Below are 23,433 nucleotides of genomic sequence, written 5' to 3'. Positions count from 1 at the left end.
TACATCATAATCGCTTCTCATTTTCAAATGTAGTTTACTTTTCTCTTGGAAAAAAAATCAAAAACACATATTAAGCTTATGAATGTTTAGTGCTTCAGAGAGAGAAAGCTGCGACCTCACTTAGCAATTAGTTTTTATTTTTCCTATGCTCCATAAAATTGAAGAGATTTACAAAGCAAGTGGAAACACTAACTTTTATAATGATGAGCCATATGGCACTTCATTTACTATATTTATGCTTAACAGACAGTGTAAAATTATAGTTCTTTCATTTTTTACAAAATGAGGTTACTACTTCTATCATGCTTACAAATTAGCAAGACTAGAATAACAACAAAAACAAATTTCAGGTTACTTAAAAAAAATAGATTCTGCTGAAAACTATCATTTTTCCCAAAATGTTTGGATTTATAAATACAGAGGGTCTCCAACTTAAGATGGTTTGATATAATTTTTCAACTTTAAGATAGTGCAAAGCCATAACCATTCAGCAGAAACTGTACTTCAAGTACCCATACAACCATTTATTTTTTCACTTTCAGTACTGTACTTAATAAATTGCATCAGGTATTCAACACGCTACTATAAAATAGTCTTTGTGTTAGATGATTTTGTCCAACTGAAGGATAATGAAAGTGTGTTCTAAGCATGTTTAAGGTAGGCTAGGCTGAGCTATGAGGTTCGGTAGGTTAGGTGTATTACACGCATTTCTGAATTAAGGATATTTTCAACTTAGGGTGGATTTATTGGGAGGTTACCCCATCGTAAGTCTAGGGACATATGTAAGTCTTAAAATGTTTAGAAACATCAAATACTTTGTTTATTAAAAAAAAGTCCTGATGAAATCCATGACACAGTAAGTTTGGCTTGGGAAGCATTTTACTCCCAGTTCAAATGTGTTCTTAAAGAATAGAGATAGCTTTGCTTCTAACTTCCTGTCTGCTCTTCAGTTGGGTATATTCAGTTTGGAATGGTTAATTTGTACTTAGTGGTAGGTTAATTCATCATAAGAGTTTGTATATGCTCATAATTAGCTAAATTTTAATCTCCCAGATGGCATGGAGAAGCAAAATTATATACTTGAAATGAGGTGGATTAGCCAATAGAAGGATGGAAATTACCTACACAATTTATTAGTTGTGTGGTTGTAGCAAGCAATTTAAATTTTCTAAAAAAACATACTCATGACTAATTATTGGGTAAAACTAAACTTAGTATCTTCTGACAAAAATTGTGCTCTATTTTGATTTCCCCATTTTGATTGATGGCACCATCAGTCTGACATCAAATCCACATTGACAACCATGTTGGAGATCATTTTTCCTCTTTCTTCCCTTCCATTGTCAATGTCCAATTTTGGAGTACTGTCATAACTTTCATCAAAATGCTTTTAAAATATTTCTATTGATACCCACATAAACTTATAATAGATTAGTTTAAAAGTCTTTAAGGTGTCTTTACTGCTGGATACTTTTTAACTTCCTGTTGATACTGTATATGTAGTAATAACTGAAGTTAGAAAAGTCCTCTTTATTTTATTTTCTGTCTAAACACTTGTATGTTTCTGCATTTTTTGATTGGTGTGGTTTAATGATATACAGGTGCAATTGTTAACCTTACACTAATTAAGATGTTCACTAACATTGACAGTGATAAATCTTACTTCCCATTTATACTATTCATTTATACCCCAAAATCTACAATGAAGCTGTTATTTACACCTTGAATTTTAATGATATCTACTCATTTACTTAATGAATCACTTACTAGAGTGAATAAAATATGGTTTTTCTATTTAAGTCCATGATGTATGTGTGTGTGTTTGTGTGTGTGTGTGTGTGTGTGTGTGTGTGTGTGAGAGAGAGAGAGAGAGAGAGAGAGAGAGAGAGAGAGAGATAGAATTAAACTTAATTATGGAGAAATGATAAAATTGTATCTTGGGTACAGTGTGTAATCAATTATAAATAAAACAAAAAGTGTATAAATATAAATATCATACATAACATAAGCATAAAATTAAAAATTAGCTTGCAATCCATTAAGATAACTATTTTTGTTAAGATAAATAATTGAGTATAATTTATACATTTACAGATCAAATCTTACTTTCCCTGTTTGTTTGCCAGATGGTTCAGCCTTCTTTTCATGTCTATTTTTTATTGTCTTCATTTACAAACATGAAGGCACTCATTCATCCATTCATTCATTCAGCAAATGTACCTACAATGTTCCAGTCACTATTCTAGACATTAGGGATGTGCAAAATAATAAAAAATACACAGTACAGTTCTAATACAGGTAAAATTTAATATTGCTTCTTAATGTTTTGGAGTCACTGAAGAAGCAATGATGACTAGGACAATGTATTCCCTTAAGAAATTTACAATTTTAAGGTCAGTGCAACTTCTCCTTATGCCTCCACACTCAGTCACACTCCTATCACCTGCTGTTTTCTGCACTGTATCTCTCATTTTATGACATTAGTTATTCACTTACTTGTCTCTGTCTTTACTGACTGTGTTGCCCAACTAGAATCTAAGATCTCTGTGGGAAGGTGCCTAGAACAGTGCAGATGCATAATAAATGCTCAAGAAATATATCTATAAATGAAATTAATGCTTAAGTGTTTTGATATATTGCTACTTAGATGTTGTTCACATTGTCTTCTCTGCTATAGTTTAACTTTTCAAAGTTAGAAAACATGTCTTATGCTTCTATGTTATCTTCTATAAAGGCAGTAGAATTTTATTTTTATTATTTACTTCAGGCAACATATATTTAATAATTATTAAAGAATAAATTATTATATCAAGTCAATGGCCAGCTAACTTTGTTTGAGGCTAATTATTCAAAGTTGAAATTATCAATAAATCTAACTCAGCCTTCACATTATCTTAAATGTAGGACTGACTTTTGTCATATTAAACTAATAAAAAACCTCACAAATATGTATTTCTAGTGAATTTTTATTGGTAAGACACTGCAGTAGGTATTAAAATTCAAGTTCAGGTGATGTCTCCAAGGACGTTTAATTTTATTTGGATGTTAACTTAAAACACTTTTCAAAGTTTAAATAAAATATTAATTTATGCATAGCACTGTAGAAATATACTCATTGTCTAATGTTTGTGGTAGTGTTTCTATTCAACAGAATAACAGTCAATTTTTACCTCATGTAACCTTTTGGCAAAAATTAAAAATTAATTGCTCTTTACTTGCCAAGCAGTCTTAATGCTTGTAAACACAACAATGTATAAAAAAGCAGGCTCAGAGCAGCCATCCTGTAACCTATAGACAATAAGAATATAAATAAATTAATGACATAGATCTCTCTCTAGTCATGAATACTACGAAGAAATTAAAGCAAGATATCAGAGAGGAAATAATGTTGGGGATGTAACCTTAGTTACCAGGTATAGTCTCTTTGAAGAAGTGATTTTTGTACCAAGTCTTCTTAAAATGGAAGTGGGAGTCATTGTGACAGTCCTTAGTAAGAAATTTTCAGGCAGCAGAAGAGCAAGTGCTGAAATAGTGGGACTGGAAAGAGCTGAGCATGTTTGGGATAGGATACAAGAGCAGCCTGGCTGATGGGCTGAGAATGAGGGGGATTGTGGCAGGAAAAAAGTGGGTGAGAGCTTGATGACAACTCATATTCTGTGTTAAAGGTGAAAGTAAAGAATATTCCCTTTAAAAGAAATTATGATATGAAGACTTTGAAGCATTTTAAACAAAAATTATTAGCCTGGTTCATGTAAAATTTGATCCCTTTCACCTCTATGCATTGACCAGAGAGAGGCCAGCATATGGAAAGACTCTGGGTGAGCAATAATCCAGTATGTTGTTGATAACATATAAAAATACTGTTGCAACTCACCTCACCTTTTTGTAGACATTCAAATAGTCATCAGTTGAGTGAAAACTCAACTTAGTCTGTTGACTCACCCACAGTTTTATTGAATATATAAAAACGGACATAATTATTTGATCAGGGTAACTAGGCCAATTTTGTGGGTAGGACTGAAATATTTATCACCACTATGCACAATTTTTTTAAAGTCATGATAGCTCTTATATTGTCATGGTTGTGTATTCTCAATTTGGAAGATCATCACAGTACACCCTTAGATTTCAAGCAGCAAAAACCACACATTTATAAATTGAATTCTCTTTTCTAGGAAATAATTAAAATATGTATACTAGCCATACTTTAAACATCAATTTAGTACATATTTGTATTATTTTGGTGTTACACAATCAACATCTCATAATCCAAATTCATTATCTTAAGTTACTGTACTCACAAGATGATGTTAGTTTTGCAGTCTTCGATTCCATGAAGTTTTGAAAATTAGATCACAAGTGTCACTTTATAATGAGTGGTACTGAATGCTAAAGCTCAAACACATTGCACTGAATTAAAGACTAAATATAATGCAAATTTCAAAAGAAATTGCTTAAACTTTTAGGTATTTACAGTAACACAGAAGGGAGCGTAATCAGAGAAACTTTGTACTACTATTTTCATTTTTCATAAGTCAGAAAGATGAGATTTGCTCACATATAACAATGCACTATCATTTTGTAATGCTAACAGAAATGATTAAATCAAAAAATGTAAATGTAATCAGTTTTAAAGCCATCAAAGACTCATTATCTAGGACATAAATTATAGGCTTTCCATGGTTGCTGAAAACTTAATCGCTTTTATTTCTAGAATACATACTACATTGAGAGTGTGATATTTTACATTGCTTAATGAGAATTCAAGTCAGAGTATTTCCAAAGGGAAAGTATTGGTTTACACTAGGTCAGCCATGATAAAAACTTGCTCCTGCAGCTACTTGAATTACTGCATAAATCCATTCTCTTGTCAAATGTAACTTGTTTCAATCAGCTCTGCATAGCTTTTAAGCAAAATGCAAATGGACTGTTCCAGTCTATAAGTGGATTAGATCCTTCATACATAGACATGTCTTGAACATTTTATTTTCAAGAACCTCTATTGTAATGTTAGAATGATTGGACTCAACAGCATATGTAACCAAGATCATCTCTGAACTTTTAAAACTCCCTCTTAGGAGATCAGACTTTTCATTGACTTTGTTCTTTGCTTACATAAGCTCTAAACAGGCATTACAGATAGTAGTGTAACCTGCCACTCTTTTCCCCTCTCACTGTCAGGAATCATAAATATGGTGTAGTTTAAAAGATGGGCCTATTGATTCTTATACTCAGTTCATGAAGACAATCTTTCTCACCTCCTGAAATATCTGGAAGTGTTAACAAGAAATATGATTTAAAAAATGACAAAATATGATTAATACATTTTCAAATTTTGAAAATAAATCAATTTTACTTGAATTCTGACTGCCTAATTTATGGAAAAACTTGGAGTAAGTGAGGGCTTGAGTCTCATACTGTTGACATTTCATGAATACTCATATATTTGTATCAACTAAGCCATTAATTCTCGGCATCAGTTTATGATATAAATAGAACATATAACAAATGAAAGATATGGTTTGGGCACTCTTGTTAAAATAATTTTAATCATATTTCTTTACCATGCTAGGGAAAACAATTTTTATATATTTATATAAGTAGTTCAAGATAAGATCTAGTGTGCACAGTGGTATTAGGCTGAAAAACCTGGTTAACAATCACACCTGATGAGATTTAAAAAGTTGAGGTCAGGATAGAGATGGAGAAAATACTCTGTCAAATATGAGATATGTGGTCAAGGGAATGTGACACAAATATCATAACACATTTTGGAGGTGAAATGCTTCAAAATGGAGGCTGGGCTGAAGTGAGATGAAAAAGTTATCTCTATGGGCATTTTAGTCAATAAATATTTTAGTAAGCTAAAAGGTATAGAGAAATGCAGACAAGCCCTCTAATAAAGAGAGATGCAGAAGAGCAACTCTGTTGGCAAAGCCATGTTCTTCAAAGGTTGTTATTGATTCAGTTAAATTGTTTCTATTTTTTCAGTGAGAGTGAAGAGTATCTTTATAAATTATACCTTGCAATTTCTTCATTTTCAGTTCTTTCACATAAACTAATACATTTTTACTAATTTGTGGTGGAATTTCGCTTAGATTTTAATGTCACTGTAGAACTGCTATTTATATTTTCAAAAGTACTTAAATATCTGTTTTTTAAAATCCATTTGTAACTGAAACATAATTTATTATACATATTTATGGGGTACAGAGTTGACCATCAGTATTTGTGTATAGTATGTGATGATCAAATCAATATTATTAGCATGTTCATCATTACAAATTGTAATTATTCTTAGCGCCTCTTTCCCAATTACTCTCTAACCCCCCACCCCCTCTGCCTGGCTAATTTTGCTTAACATAATTCTCTCCAAGCTAATCCATGTTGCTCCAAATGGCAGAATTTCATTCTTTTTTTATGGTGAGGTAGTATTCCAGTGTGTATGTAGGCCATATTTTTCTTATCCAGTTGTCTGTTGATGGACATTTAGGTTGGTTCCATATCTTGGCTATTGTAAATAGAGCTGCAATAAACATGGGAGTGCACGTATCCCTTAGACATGATGATTTCCATTCCTTTGGGTATATACACAGAAGTGGAATTACTGGATCATATGTCAGTTCTATCTGTAGTTGTTTGAGGAACCTCCATACTGTTTTCCATTGTGGCTGTACTAATTTACAGTCCCACCAACAATGTTGAAGAGTTCTCTTTCTACACATCCTTGTCAGCATCTGTTATTCTCAATTTTTTTTTTTTATAATAGCCAGTCTAACCGGGGTGAGATGATATATCATTGTGGTTTTGATTTGCACTTCCTTGATGATTATTGATATAGAGCATTTTTTGTGTGTGTCTGTTGGCCATTTGTTTGTCTTCCTTTAAAAAGTGTCTCTTCAGCTTTTTGCCCATTTTTTAATAGGATTATTTGGGTTTTTTTTTTACTGTGAAGTCCTTTGAGTTCCATGTATATTTTGTATATTAATCCCTTGTTGGATACATAGTTTGCAAATATTTCTCCCATTCTGTAGGTTGTTGAGTTTGCTGTTTTATTCTGTTGATTGTTTCCTTTTCTGTGCAGAAGTTTTTAGGTTGATATAATCCCATTTGTTTATTGTTCTTTTTGTTTCCTGTGCTTTGGAGGTCATATTCTTAAAGTCTTTGCCCTGTCCTATACCTCCTGAAATGTTTCCTATATATTTTCTTTTAGGAGTTTTATAGTTTCAGGTCTTATATTTAAGTCGTTAATCCATTTTGAGTTGCTTTTTCTATATGGCAAGAAGTATGGGTTTAGTTTCATTCTTCTTACACATGGATATCCACTTTTCCCAGAACTATTTACTGAAGAGACTGTCCTTTCCCTAATGTATGTTCTTGGTGCCTTTGTTGAAAATCAGCTGGCTGTAAGTAGCTGGGTTGATTACTGGGTTCTCTGTTCTATTCCATTGGTACATGTGTCTGTTTTTATGCCGATAGCATGCTATTTTGGTTTCTATAACTTTGTAGTATAGCTAGAAGTTAGTGTAATGCCTCTGGTTTTATTTTTGTTCAGGATTACTTTGGCTGTTTGGCTTAAATATCTTTGACTTGAATATTAATTTCAATTTAGTTCTACTTATGGATAAATGTAATTTTTTGTGCTTATGATTACAGGTAGTATCTGCAGTGTTTAACTTAATTGAATTATAATCTATTCTCCCACTTCCCATTAATCCCCAAATTTTGATGATTGTACTCCGTATGCATTTGTACGTGTATGTGAGAGAGAGAGGCAGAAAAAGAGAGAGAGAGAGATACAGAGACAGAGAGATAGGCACACATACACACACAGAGAGAGAGATTTTCCATATGTATTCTTATAAGTATGTTTATACCATACACACACACACACACACACACACACACACACACACACACACACACACACACACACACACACACACACACACACACCACTTCATCTTCTTCTTTTGAGATCTATCACCTCCCTGACTATACTTCTGTAGTAGGTCTCTAATGTCACCTGCCCTCAGGTTACTGTCCACATTGCAGCAAATGTGATATACATTTTTTTTTTTACTGCAAGTCTCATCATATGTCTTCCTATGTAAAACTATAACACAGTTCCACTCATTTAAGTATAAATACAAAATTCTTCCCAAATTGCAATGCTTCATGCCATTTGACCCTTGCCTGTATCACCAGCCTCATCATTCAGCACTCATTCTTTTCCCCCTCCACACTTGGGCCCAAATATCTTTTAATTTTCAGATGTGTTGCATTCAGCTCTGTTCATAGCTGTTATATATGATCTTCCCTCTGCCCAAGACACCATTCCCATGCTCCATGCTTGGGTGACACCTAACACACCCTTAGGTCTCAGAATGACTCAGGGTCTTCCTTTATGTGGCGTCATAAAATGTTGTGTGTCTCTCTCTTGGCTGCTCTGGCCATTGTTCTTATCTGTTCTTCTCACCAGCATGGCAGATGCCTGAGGGTGGAGACTTGCCTTTCCTGTCCTTCTCTGCTTCCTAAAACTGGTTCAGTGACCAGCATGTTGTTAAGACTTGATATGAAACGCTACATGGTTAGGCACGAACTGCCACACGTTTAACTTTTCCCTCTTTCTTACAGGCACCACAATCCAGATGAAATGTTAGATGTTGCTAACCTGTCACAGTTTCCGTACTTCTGTCTAATCACTCTCTCTCTTCTGACTTATTAAACTGTCAACTCTTTTGAAGCTCCTGACATATAATTATATGTGTAACTTCAGTATTGTCACCTATTGGTCTCTTGGATAGTCTGATTTGTTATGATTCTAGTACATGACTTACAGAAACTCCTTTGCCCTGATTCCTTTTCTTGGCCCAGGTGTATCCATGTCAATCCATGTGGATAAAGTGACATACACACTCCTGCCTTTGTTTTTCTCTTTGCCCAGTTTGGGTTCTATGATTGGACACCATCCTCACCCTTAGGCAAATTTCCTAAAGCTGTTGTTCTTTTTCCTATCTCCTGAATCCCAATCCTAAACAAAGCTATTCTTTTGCACTAAAGTAGTTTAATGCCATGGAATGATATAAACCAGAATTTGTTACATAATAAGAGTAATAATAGTTGCATTACTGTATTCCAGGCCAAAAAGTTAATCTTTATAATATCCCTACAAAGTTATTTTTTTTTAATCACTGCATTTAATAGGATTTTCAATTTTACTTGTCCAAATTTGTACATTTCTTTTACTGAATTCATTCATTTGCTCTTTAATACAATTGCTTTCTCTCACGGAGCCCCTGAATCTTATTTCTGCTGCATTACCCTCAGTAGATGATTTTGCCTCATCTTTTGCTGACCAAAATTGAAGCCATTTGATGAAACTTCCTCACTCTCCTGCCTCCACCTCACTTCAACATCCCTGCACAGACTCTTTCCTTCCCTTTTGTTACAGTTGCAGATTCAACTCTCCACCAATCAGGGAAAAATCTCCCCACGTGTGTCCTGGAAGCCATCCACTGCTCTCCATGAAACTTGCTCATGCAGGATATCGTTCAGTTTATTATTACCCTTTCTTCTATGTAATTTTTTCTCTCTTCTGGTTCTTTTCTATCAATCTTTGATATTCACACATATGCTGATTTCTCCCATCGTCACTAGATACCATGCGCTCATCCAGTTCCTTTCTATTAACAGCCAAGCTTCAAAAAAGAATTGACTATATCCATAAATTATATTTATTCATTTCTCATTCATCAGACTCTACCCTAATGTGTTATATTTAACCCCAAACCTTCACTTTTCACTCTATATTACTTACCTAGATGATTTAATCTCCTCACAAGTTGTCAAAAATTGTCAGCTCAATGATAATGACTCTAACCTGCAAATTCTCTCTACATTTTAACGTCAAAAAAGTGACTCATCTGTACATTAATTGCATACCATAGTTTCATTGGCAATCTTCCTTCCTTCCTTCCTTCCTTCCTTCCTTCCTTCCTTCCTTCCTTCCTTCCTTCCTTCCTTCCTTCCTTCCTTCCTTCCTTCCTTCTTTCCTTTGTAGTGAATAAATACTCCTAGTGCATATTACAACCCATAGCTTCTTCTATGTGAAGTAAGACAGCACTGGCATTTGCCAACACCTACTAATTCTCTCAATCTCAAATGTGCATTTGAGTAACAAAAGTGACATGCAGCTTCTCAACCTCTGTGCTTAGGTTTATCTCAAGTATATCATATGTAAACGCAAAGACTTGATATACTTTAACCACACATGCTTCAACTCCAGTCTTTACCATTAAATAAAGCTCAATTTTCAGGAACTTGAAAGTCATTATCAACATTTGTCAGAATCCATATTCATATTCAGTAATTTAGCAATTTCTATCTCCATCATAACTGTTCAATTAACATTTTTTAAGGGATTCATATACTATTAGTTTTTGCATGCATTACCATAGTTTTATTAAAAACAAACAACAAACTATGAGTTAGGTACCATTATCATCCTCAATTTATCCATGAGAAAACTGAGACAGCATTTTCTGAGGTTACACAGCTAGTTAAGTGGGAATCCAAAATTTGAATTAAACACTTTAATCTAGGATCTGTGCTCTATTACTTTTTTCTTTTTTTCATACCTTCATCCAATTTATCATCAGATTTACTCTTAATCCCTTCTATTAATTCTCTACACTGTAGATAAGTAATCCTTGCAAAATAAAAATTGATGTTTCTACTACTTAATGCTTTAATTTGTTCCCATTTATGATACAGTCTAAAATCCTTATTATGTTCTACAAAGCTATTTTCTACAGGGTCTTTTTCCGTTTAAGTTAATTATATAACTGAATATAATTAACTTGTTAATTATATAACATGGCATCATAGGCAGAATAATAGCTCCACTCCCCTTCTCCCCAAGGATTTCTATGTCTTAATTCCTGGAACTTGTAAATATGTAAGGTTACATGGCAAAGAGGGAATTACTGTTGCAGATGGAATTAAGGTTGCTAATCAGTTGACCTTAAAATAAAGAGATTATTCTAGATTATCCCAGAGGGTCTAATGTAATTACAAGCATCCTTGAAAGTGGAAGGGAAAGTCAGAAAAGAGAACCAAAGAAATGGCAGTGTAAGAATGAATCACTGACATTGCAGACATTGAAGGTAGAAGACTAAGACCATAAACCAAGAGGTACAAGCAACATCTAGATGCTTCAAAAAACAAAGGAATGAATTCTCTCATAGAGACTCTAAAAAAGAATGTAGATGTGCTGACATCTTGATTAGGTCTTTGTGACCCATTTCAGACTTCTGATATTTATAAATGTAAGAAAATACACTTGTGTTTAAAGCAATCATTTTTTGGTAATTTGTTACAATAGCAATGAGAAATGAATATACACAATTATATTTCTTTCAAGTATATTTATTCATTGGTTGGAAACATGTACCTTATGCAGCTGCTATCATTTCTTCCAAAATGCATATTGTCATTTAAAGAGTTACACTTAATTCTTATTATGTACATATTTTTGGAAAAAACATAGTGAAATTATTTTACATAGATCTATGATATAAAAGATGCTGGCATGCCTATCACAGTAATTATTCTGGCACTTAGGTCAACATTAAAGAATTTATGAATTGTTATAATTATCCATATCCTTGTGCCTCCAGGGTAAGTTTGCTCTTGTGCTAAAAGCCCCAACAAAAAGAATGAGACAAATTAGCATCTATAAGCCACAAGAAAACGGGATGATATATTTAATATATTAAAAGACAAAACCCCACCGCAAAACAAAAAGCACTGCCAGCCAGGAATGCTATACCCAACAAAATTATTCTTCATAAATTAGGGGAAAATAGTGTATTTCCTACACATACAAAAACTGTGGGAGTTCACCACCACACAACCAGCCCTACAAGAAATCCTCAAGGAAGTCCTGCATCTGGAATCCAAAAACCAGTAATCACTACCATGAATACACAAGCAAAAACCCTACTAGTAGAATAAAAATCCAAACGAGAAAGAGAAAGAAACTAAATCTTCCACTACAAAAAGTCATGTGATAATGTAATAATGCCCCTACTGTTATTTCTGATTTTAGTAATTTTGGTCTTTCTTTTTTCTTAATCAGTCTAAAGGTTTGCAAATTTTGTTGATCTTTTTAAAGAATCATCTTTTGGTTTTGTTGATTATTGTTTTTTAATTCCCTGTTTCATATATTTTTGTTGTAATCTTTGTTATTTCCTATTTATGTTTGAGTTTGGTTTAGTTAACTCTGCTTTTTCTGTTTTCTTAAGGTAGAAATTTATATTACCGATTTGAGATTTTTCTTATTTTTAATATAGGTGTTTACAAGTATAAATTTTCCTCTAAGAATTGCATTAGCCCTGCATCCTATACATTTTGATATGTTGCACTTTAATCTTTGTCTCAAAGTACTCTATAATTTCCCTGTGATTTTTCTTTTTCCCCATTGCTTATTTAGGAGAATGTTGTTTAATATCTCACATTTGTGAGCTTTCTAAATTCCCTTCTGTTATCAGAGAACATATTTTCTATGATCTGATTCTTTTTTTTTTTTTTAAAGGAAAGATTTAAACAAAACAAAACAAAAAAAGGTCATGGGAAGATTTCCATTATGTTTCAATTCTATTTTTCCATGAACTTTTTGAAGTGCCTTTGTGTTTATGTCTGTTTTATTGATTTTTGTATGCAATATATCTTGCTAAAATTAGATATCTAATTTTTGTTCTTGGTTTCTTTTTATTAAGTGCACTTGTTGATATGCTTAGAAATTAATTTGCCTTTGAAATATTTATTCATCTTCCTCTGTTGAAATTAATTTTATATTTGTATGCTTTTGGAAGATGTTTGAGAGCTATTTCAGATAATTGTAGAAAGATTATAAAATTAAATATAGAATGAATTATAATATGAAATTTATAAATTTTAATGTTTTACATCTCCAGGTTTTGTGAAAAATTGAAGCCCTACTTTCTACAGAGTATTTTGTTATTCATCAGTTATTCTGTTTATGTATTAGCTATTTGAACAAATAAATGTGCATAACCTTAAAAAAATAAATAGGATAGCATTGAGTAAATAGATAACATGCATCCATGTTGGATTGTTCATTGTAAATTTGTTTTCGTTATATGTAGTTGAGGTGTTTTCTGGGTCGTGAAATTCCATGGGGAGAAATCAAACAACAGAGATAACAACAAAATACACCTCTGCTTTAGGAAGATGCTAATACCCCAGCTATTTCTTCTATTATAAAGTGTGACTTACAGTTTATTAGCAACAGATCCAATATACCACACATTTCTTATCTTATAAATATGTACATGTGTGTATATGTGTGGAGAATATCTATGAAGAGATATTATGATTTTTTTAATACATGTTGCTTTCTAGTGCTGTCAAGAGTTGGTTGTATAACTTACAATTTCCACTTTAGCAATTCCATTTTATATGACTACAAAATAAGCAAATGTAACAAGATTCTGCGTTCAAAAAGTTTGTGTTCATCCATAAGATCTTTCAGAGGAATACTTTGAGAGGAATACTTCTTGTATAATTGAATACATCTAATGACTAGAAGTAAGAGGAATGTTACACAGGAAATGATCTAACGTGGATAGATACACTGAAGTAGGCTTAAATTATTCTCATTTCATTTATCGTAGGGTTTAGTGATTTCATATGATTGATGGTGCCTTTCATGTCACAGAAAAATTTATATCTTTTATTTATTTTCAGGTGTACTAGATAATTGTTTTGTTTTCTAGCTCTTTATATCATGTGACAAAAACTAATGGTAACTGATTATTAAGTACTTCAGCTGGGTGAAGCACTTTTCTAAGAGAATTAGCTTATTTAATCTTCAACAAACCCCATGATGCTGATTTGGCTGTTATACACAATTTCCCAATGAAATGATGAAGTTGAGAATGGCTAAATTACTAGCAAAGGTCACAGACTTAGAAAGAGGTGTAGTCTGGATTTTAACTCAAGTTTCTGTAAGCACACAGTCCAAAAAGTTTACTACTATTCACTATTGTTTTTAATAGATCTCTCTTATCTGGTAAATAGTTTTAATGTACACACACTCCTTTAATATTTAAAAGAATTCTGTGATGAAAGTATTCACCTTCAACAGAAAGACATTATTTTGTCTGATTGTAGAAATACTGTGTTTATTACAAAAACAGGAAATAAAGATAGCCAAGAAGACTAAAGAAAGCCACTTGAAGAAATCACCATCTAATAACCTAATATTAATACTTTAAATCCTAAATCTCTTCCACTGTGATTTTGAGTTATACAAAAATGTTTTCCATTTTCTGGAGATATTTGTCTTAAAGCATTTTTTCTAGAAGGCCTCATATATTTTTACTGATGCAATGTTCTTTTGAATATTATTGAGAAAACAAATAAATGTTTGCAGCAGTAAATCTATTTCTCAGGTAGCCAGTTTCTTGAAAATTCATAAAATTGGTGTTCTCTCAATTTTTAATATCAAAAATCTTTTCCCTTAAATCTGTTTCTCTCAGGTACCCTGAGTGATTTGCTACTTTTTACTAAAATGCTCTCTTGGGCATTTATTTAGCAGAATTTCTTCCAAGTATCCAATATATTGTATGAATGATATGCATATCTTGCTTATATTGTTGAGACCATGCATGTTTAATCATTATTTCTATATTTTGTAACCTATGCTAAAGAACATTAGTTAACAGGTCAGAGAGCTTTTATAACATTCTCTTGCCAAAATGTTTTCATATTAGTTTATGTAATTATTTTAGTAATTATGAACAATGTCAAAAGAAAAGAAAGAATATTTTTAGAAGTTCAGGTAAACTCACTTTTGCTACATATGACAAATGCTTATCTTTTGCATACATGCTTACAATTACTTTTGGGGAAATAAATTACTACAGATAGCACTGAAAACTAATGGCTTTCCAAAAATGCAACCATCTCGGTGCCCTCCCTCACTGCAAAGAAATAATTAATATCCTGAAGTGTTTGCCATGACTTCCTCCCAAGTAATTTATAATTTAATTAATTATACAGTGATTTTAAGTAATATGTAATATACTTTTAAATTGTACATTAATGGTTTAATATTGTTTAATTCATTCAGGTTGCTTTAACAAAATATCATAAACCGAGTAGCTGATAAACAACAGAAATTCATTTCTCACATTTCTGGAGGCTGCTAAGTCCAATATCAATGCATTGGCAGATTTGGTGTGGGTGAGGGCCTGCTTTCTGGTTCATACATGGCACCTTCCAGCTGTGTCTTCACAGGCTGAAAAAGGCAAGGCAGCTCTCTGAGGTCTCTTTTATAAGCACACTAATTCCATTCATGAAGGCTCCACCCTCATGACCTAATCAACTCCCAAATGCCCTAACTCCTAATACCATCAAGCTGAGGGTTAGAATTTTAACATATAGATTTTGGGGAGACACAAATATTCAGATCGTAGCAAAGAATTTGCCAAAATTTTAATTCAAATCACTCTTTTAATATTTCTGCATGTCTGTGATTATTAATTTTTTATTAAATTAGCTATTATATTTTTCAGGTCATGTATGGAGAGAAGAGAATGTGAAATATAATCGCATATTGCATTTGAAAGAATTGGTTAATATATTTTTCATTCTAGAATTGACTTTTTAGAAAGTGTACTGGGAGTGAATTTTGCTGAACTCTCAAAATAAGGACAAAGAAGATACATTTGTTTAAATGAATTGACTTGATCATAAATAAAATGTAATGGGAATCTTTTTTACTATAAAGAGTTACATTAGAATAAAGGCTTAATTAGAGCAAATTTATAAAATTGTTTTAAAAACGTGTTTGTCCCTCTGCTATGCAGAGTGTACCGAGGAAAGGCTGATTTAGGGTCTATGGTACAGAATACTCCATGCCAGGGGGAATTCAGAAAAACATGATGGGTTCATCTTCACAACCTTGTAAGGAAGTTATGATTCAGAAATATAAAAAAAATAAAAATAAAGAACTCTACTCAAGGGGATTACAAAATAATTATTTTTATGTGTGTGACCCAGAGAATTTCAATCTTTTATAAATATATCTTGCAGAAAAAAATAGAGTAATACAGGCTTTAGAAAGTAATAATTCTCCTTTATATTCAACTGGAGGAGTAAATTGGAAAGTCAGAGTTCTCTGCTCTGTCTTCAGCCTCTCCTTTCAGTCACCTTCCTCTTACTCTTTTTCCATCACATTCATTTACTCATTCACCATTTGTTGCATACCTCCTATTCAGCATTAGTTTCAGGGGAAATTAATATATATAGAGAACACTTCAAAGATCTTGTAATCAAGGGGACAAGGAGATACATTGATGCCTTTCTCTGCACTGGGTAAAGAGGTATCTTCCTTAAAGCAGCAAATGTGAGCTCTGTAAATTTACATTGACTTCCACACAATGTACTGTAATTTCTTACTTTGTTTTTGTTGTTGCTGTTGTTTTTGTTTTCAGAGGGAAAAGGGTTTACCAGAGCTCCTAGACCTCTAGATAAGTCAGCTCCGTTTCCTATATCTCTCCTCTATTTGTAGGAGTGAAGGGGGTGCCCTTGTAATCCCCTTGCTCCTAGAAAGACTCCCCCTGTCTCCTTCTCCTTCCTATGATGTATTTACAGCTACCACATATGCTCTGAGACTCTAGAGTAATCTTTTTATTATTTCTCCCCACCACCCTATTTTACATCAGTCTTCATAAGCAATCCGGATTTGCCCCTGCAAAGCTTACCTCCATTTTTTTCTTCATAACACTCCCTGCTACAGCTGTCACACAGACTACAGAATACACTTTGCACAGCAATGAAAAGTAACTAATATAGGTACAGTGAACCCGTGTTCTAATCTTGGATTTACCACTCACATTGTGACATTTTTTAAGTCTTCTTTGGACTTACTCGTTTTCTCATTGCAGAATGAAGACAACAATCACTTCCTTGTCAGTGGGTTGTTGTAAGGTAAAAATGAGATAATAAACATGAATTTGTTTTGAAAATTCTTAATCACTATACAAAGATGTAATAATATGATAGAAACAAAATTGTCATAGGAAATGCCTTTTAAATTAAAATAAAAATTTTCAAAGCATCAGTCAGAGATACAGTACAGTCATTAATGGTGCTGTTACAGACTTTAAATATGAAAATGAAATAGCCATTGCCCTAGAGTAAACTTGGCACCTTGTTCATTTTCTAAGACATGATTTTGTGCTATAATTACTTTAAGATTCCATTAAAGTTTCAGACTAACCAAATGATTGAGCTATACATGTGAATAAAACTGAAATACATGTAAAGTGAATTCTTTGATAAATATATCCTACTGTACGGTTTCAAGGGAATCTGCACTAATTTCAAGTCCTTTTTCATTGTACATCTAAAAGGCAATCACTTGGAAAGAAGCATCAAAACATGTGCCTTGAGATAAGAAAACAGACTTTCAAAGTGCTAATTTATGACTTTTAATTAGGAGCAATCCTATTTATTCTGTGTGTTTCAGTCCCAGTAAAGTTTGAAACTCTTTCCAGAACTCATGATTATTAAATACCAATTCAGTGCTTGAGCTATCTGTCTCCAGGGAGATAGACAGAAAATAACCATAATTTAAATAAATATGGAATACAATTTTAGTTAGTACAGAATGCTCTCAAGAAAAATAAAGAAAAGTAAAGGGTTTAAGATTGGTTGTTGATATTTTAGAGTAGCTGAATAAGACCTTCCTGAAGAGATGACATTTGAATACAAACTAGAATGAAATGTGGGAGAGAGTCCTGGAAGTAAACACGGGCCAGCAAGAGCAGTGTCTTAGTCCATTCAGGCTGCTATAACAAAATACCACAGGCTGCTTAGCTCACAAACAGCAAAAACTTATTTCTCATAGTTCTGGAGGCTGGGAAATCCAAGATCAAGGCACTGGCAGATTTAGTGTCTAGTAAGGGTCCCCACTTTCTGGCTCACAGATGATGCCCTCTAGCTGTATCCTCACATGGCAGAAGGGACAAGGCAACTCTCTGGAGCCTCTTTAATAAGATTACAAATCCCTTTCATGAGGGCTCTATCCTCTTGATCTAAGCCCTCCCAAAGGCTCTACTTTGCAATATCATCTCTTAGTGATTAAGATTTCAACACATAAATTTTGGGGGACATAAACATTCATATGATAGCAAGCAGCAAGTGGAAATATCCAAAGTTTGGACAAAGCTTGGGATACTTAAGAAACAGAAAGATTGTAGTTTGAATTGAGGAAAAAAAAATGGGAAAAATGTGCAATAGTCATTGTTCTATATTATGGGCCTTAAGCCGTGGTAAATAATTTGAATTTTATTCTAAATGTAATGGGAAACCTTAAAATATTTTCATCTGTGTTATTGCCTAATACAATCTAAATGAAAAATTGAACAGGATTCCTTTTATGGACTCTAGAAGGTTAAGGGTTTAAGCAGGAGACCTGAACAGGGTTATCAAGGCAGTTTAGGTGAAAGATTATGACCGCATGGGCCAAGGTCACAAGAAGAGGGGTTAAGAAATGAATTCAGAATATATTTTGATTGTTGCCTTGACATCTTAACATTCTCATGTGTATTAAGTTAGATAATGATGGCAAAAGGTTTAGCATACTTTGAATATCAGGATGGTAGACAAATATAAAAGACTAGGAAAAACATAAAAACAAAAGGATCATATCCTAAGGTTAAATTTCTGCTCAAAATGAAAGACATAGTAAACACTCAATAAACTTATTTTTTTATTGATATTATTTATGTTAATAACATAAAATGTAGAAAATTTGAAGTTTCTCTATTTCTCATTGTTTCCTTTTTTATTGTCTTTGTACTATTTAAATGGAAATGTCTTATTGATTAAATATCGATGTATCTTAAAATTAATTCTAGCTTTTCTGAAATCACTTGTATAGTGTGTTTGTATCTTCCAATGTGAATCAGTTATGTGCATAACTTATTTTTATACTGAATTCTAAAGTAAGAGTCTGTGTGTGTGTGTGTGTGTGTGTGTGTGTGTTGGGGGTAAAAGGCTCTGCTTGAGCCCTTGGAGTAATTTTGGTATTCTCAAGGCATGATACCTATGTAAATCATTATGGAATTAGAAACTTCTAGAGTAGACCCATAAGAAACCAATATTCAAACCAGTCTATCAAAACTAATGATATATAATTTGTACAGATGAAAGAAGTAAATTTTAATCAGTAATGGTGTACTTAATAATTTGGTAACATATGTAAGATTAATACTGAGTTTGTTAAAAAAAATGAATCTGAGGTTGACAAGTAAATTTGAAACCAAAGTGTTAACACCTGTAGGGGTCTGTTTCAGAATATTAAACTGGCTGCAGCTTAGTCCCATAATAGTCCCATCTGTCAGGAGGCAGACAGTTGTTCAGCTTCCAGAGGTGGTGATCTCCTCCAAGGCTTTACTGGTTTTGTTCAACTTATTAATTAGAAATATGAAGTGTTTGGAGAAAGATAAAAATTGAGAAGTGCAACTTGTGTTTGAGTCATCATATGGTACACTATTAAGCACCAAGTGAGATAGCATAATTATTTTAAGTTATTAGGAATATACACACATAATATAGTACAATAAAATATTGTTTTCATGTTATGCAGTTCTTACAGAAAAATAAATGCTTTAAGGGAAACTTTATCTCAAAAAACCACTTTAATCTTTTGAATTAGGGAATCTAAGAAATAAAATCAAGCACAGACCTCTAGCATAGTCCTTCTTAAAATTTAATGTGGATAGAAATCACCCAGGGGATTACAATAATATGTAGATTCTGATTCAAGAGGTTTGGAGAAGGGCAAGAAATTTTCTTTTTCTAACAAGTTCCCAGGTGACGCTGATGCTATTTGTCTATGGCTCACACTCTGAGTATCAAAAGTCCTAGACAACTAACTAAACAGGAAAGAAAGACTTCATTCAAGACTATTGCAAAAGTGGAGAGGGGTCAGAACTCAGTTTGAACTCAATTCTGCTAGAACAAAGGATAGTAGGGATTTTAAGGACTGGTATGAAAAGTACTGGAGGAGGCAAGATCATCTGTGTTTGCTAATAGGCTTTATCTAAAGGAAAACTAAACTTCCCATATTTTTATGAAAGGAGGTAGTTTCTCACTTCTGGGGAAGGTACCCACCACTCATGCAAGCTGGGCTGCTAATCTCATAGAGTGACTGGAAAGTGGAGTGAAAGTGGTGGTTATCTATCTTTTTTGTTGTTGTTTTTATGAAAAATATTTATTTTATTTACTTTTTTTGAAGCATAATTGATTACACATATTTTGGGGCTAGTGCATTGACTAACATCACTTATGCAGAACAAGTAATGATCAAATCAATACTGTTAGCATATTCAATATTATAGATCATAATTATTCTTTATGCCCTTACCAAATCTCTCCTCAAATTCCCTCTCCCTCCCTGCCTTCCGCTTCTAGTGAACATAAATTTGTTCTCTCCTTCTGAAAGTTCAGCATATTATGTTAATCTGTCTTTCCTTCTTTCCTTCCTTCCTTTCACCCATCCATCTTTAATTCTTTCTTAGAATCCACTTATGAGTGAAGACAAGCAGTATTTCTCTTTCTGTGTCTTGCTTATTTCACTTAATATCATTTTCTCCAGGCACATCTGTGTTGCTACAAATTCTTTTTATGGCTGAGTAGTATTCCATTGTGTATATATACCACAATTTCCTTATCCAGTCATCTGTTGATGGGCATTTATGTTGGTTCCATCGCTTGGCTATTGTAAATAGAGCTGCATTGAACATGGGAGTGCAGGTATCCATTTGACATAATGATTTCCAATCCTCTGGATATATTCAGAGAAGTGGAATTGCTGGATCTTACAGTAATTCTATCTGTAGTTGCTTGAGGAACTTCCATACTGTTCTTCATAATGGCTGTACTAATTTACAGTCCCACCAGCAGTGAAGAAGTGTTCCTCTTTCTCCACATCCTCTCCAGCATTTGTTATTCTCTGTCTTTTTTTATTATAGTCAGTCTGATTGGGGTGAGGTGATATCTCAATGTGGTTTTGATTTGCACTTCCCTGGTGATTAGTGATGTTGAGCATTTTTTCATATATGTGTTAGCCATTTGTATATCATCCTATGAGAAACGTCTAAGCTCCTTTGCCCATTTTTAATTGGATTATTTTTTTGATGTAAAGTTGTTTGAGGTCTTTGTATATTCTGAATATTAATCCCTTGTCGGATGCATAATTTGCAGATATTTTCTTCCATTCTGTAGGTTGTTTTTTATGCTATTGATTGTCTCCTTTGCTGTGCAAAGCTTTTTAGTTTGATATAATCCCATTTGTTTATTTCTTTTGTTGTCTGTGCTTTTGGGGTGTTATTCATAAAGTCATTGCCCAGTCCTAAATCCAGGAGTGTTTCCCCTGTGTTGTCTTCTAGGAGTTTTATAGTTTCAGGCATTATATTTATGTCTTTAATCCATTTTGAGTTTATTTTGGTATATGGTGAGAGGTATGGGTCTAGTTTCATTCTTCTGCACATGGTTATCCAGTTTTGCCAGCAGCATTTATCAAAGAGGCAGTATTTTCCCAATGTATATTCTTGGTGCCCTTGTCAAAGATCAGTTGGCTGTAAATACGTGGGTTGATTTCTGGGTTTGTTATTTTGTTCCAATGGTCCCTGTGTCTGTTTTTATGCCATTACTTGGTTGTTTTTGTTACTTTGTATTTTTAATATAGTTTGAAGTCAGGAAGTGTAATATCTCTGGCTTTATATTTTTTACTCAGGATTGATTAGGCTGTTCAGGGTCTTTGTTGTTCCATACTAATGTTAGAATTGCTTTATCCATTTCTGTGAAGAATGTCATTGATGATTTGTTGCGGATCTCATTGAATCTGTAGATGGTTTTAAGTAGTATGGACATTTTTATTAAATTGATTCTTCCAATGCACAAACAAAGAATGTCTTCTCATATTTTGGTGTCTTTTAAAATTTCTTTCAGTAGTGATTTGTGGTTCTCATTGTAGATATCCTTCACATTCTTGGTTAGATTAAGTCTTAGGTTTCTTTGTTTGTTTGTTTGTTTTGGTGAAAATTGTAAATGGGCTTGTTTTCTTGATCTCTTTTTCTTAAAGCTTGTTGTTGGACTATTAAAATGGCACTGATTTTTGTGTATTGATTTTGTATCCTACATCCTTACTGTATTCATTTATCAGCTCTAAGAGTCTTTTGGTAGAGTCTCTCAGGTTTTCTATATATATAAGCATGTCATCTCTGAACAAGGACAATTTGATTTCATCTTTTCCTATGTGGATGCCCTTTATTTCTTTCTCTTGTCTAACTGATCTGGCAAGTACTCCAAATATTGTGTTAAATAGGAGTGTTTAGAGCAGGCAACCTTGTCTTGTTCCTGGTTTTAAAGAGAAAATTTTCAGCTTTTCCCCACTGAGGATGATATTGGCTGTGGGTTTATTGTATATGGCTTTTATTTTTTGGGATAGCTTCCTTCTATACCTAATTTGTTGTGAGTCCTTAACACAAAGGACTATGAATTTTGTCAAATGCTTGTTCTGCACCTATTGAGGTGATCATTTGGTTTTTGTTCTTGACTTTGTTGATGTGGTGTATTACATTTATTGACTTGTATGTGTTGGACCATCCTTGCATTCCTGGGATGAATACCAATTGATCATGGTATATAATCTTTTTGATGTATGTTGCATTCTGTTTGCTATTATTTCATTGAGGATTTTAGCATCTAAGTTCATCAAGTATATTGGCCTGTAGTTTTATTTTTTGGTGTATCATTGTCTGGTTTTGGTATTAGGGCAATGCTGGCTTCATAGAATGAGTTTGGGAGAATGGATTCTGTTACAATTTTTTGGAATAGCTTGGGAACAATTGGTATTAATTCCTCTTTAAAAGTTTAATTGAATTTAGCAGTGAAGCCTTCTGGTCCTGGGCTTTTCTTTGTTGGAAGATTTCTGATTACTGCTTCAATCTCATTGCTTATTATTGGTCGGTTCAGTTTTTCTGTGTCTTCTTGGTTCAATTTTGGTTGTTCACATGTGTCCAGGAACTTATCTATTTCCTCCACATTTTCAAATTTGTTGGTGTATAGTCGTTCATAGTAATCTCAAGTGATTCTTTGTATTTCTGTGGTATCAGTTGTGATATCCCCTTTTTCATTTATGATTTTGGTTATTTGGGTCTTCTCTCTTCTTTTTTGTAGTTAGTCTGGCCAGTGGTTTGTTCATTTTGTTTATCTTCTCAAAAAACCCAATTTTTTGTTTCATTGATCTTTTGCACTGTGTTTTTGGTCTCTACTTCATTTAGTTCTATTCTGATTTTAATTATTTCTTTCAGTCTGGTAACTTTGGAA

This window comes from Cynocephalus volans, chromosome 9 (genome assembly GCF_027409185.1).
Source record: "Cynocephalus volans isolate mCynVol1 chromosome 9, mCynVol1.pri, whole genome shotgun sequence".
In the NCBI taxonomy this organism is placed as follows: Eukaryota; Metazoa; Chordata; class Mammalia; order Dermoptera; family Cynocephalidae; genus Cynocephalus; species Cynocephalus volans.
The sequence above is the reverse complement of the archived record's forward strand: the minus strand, read 5'-3'. Positions refer to the sequence as shown.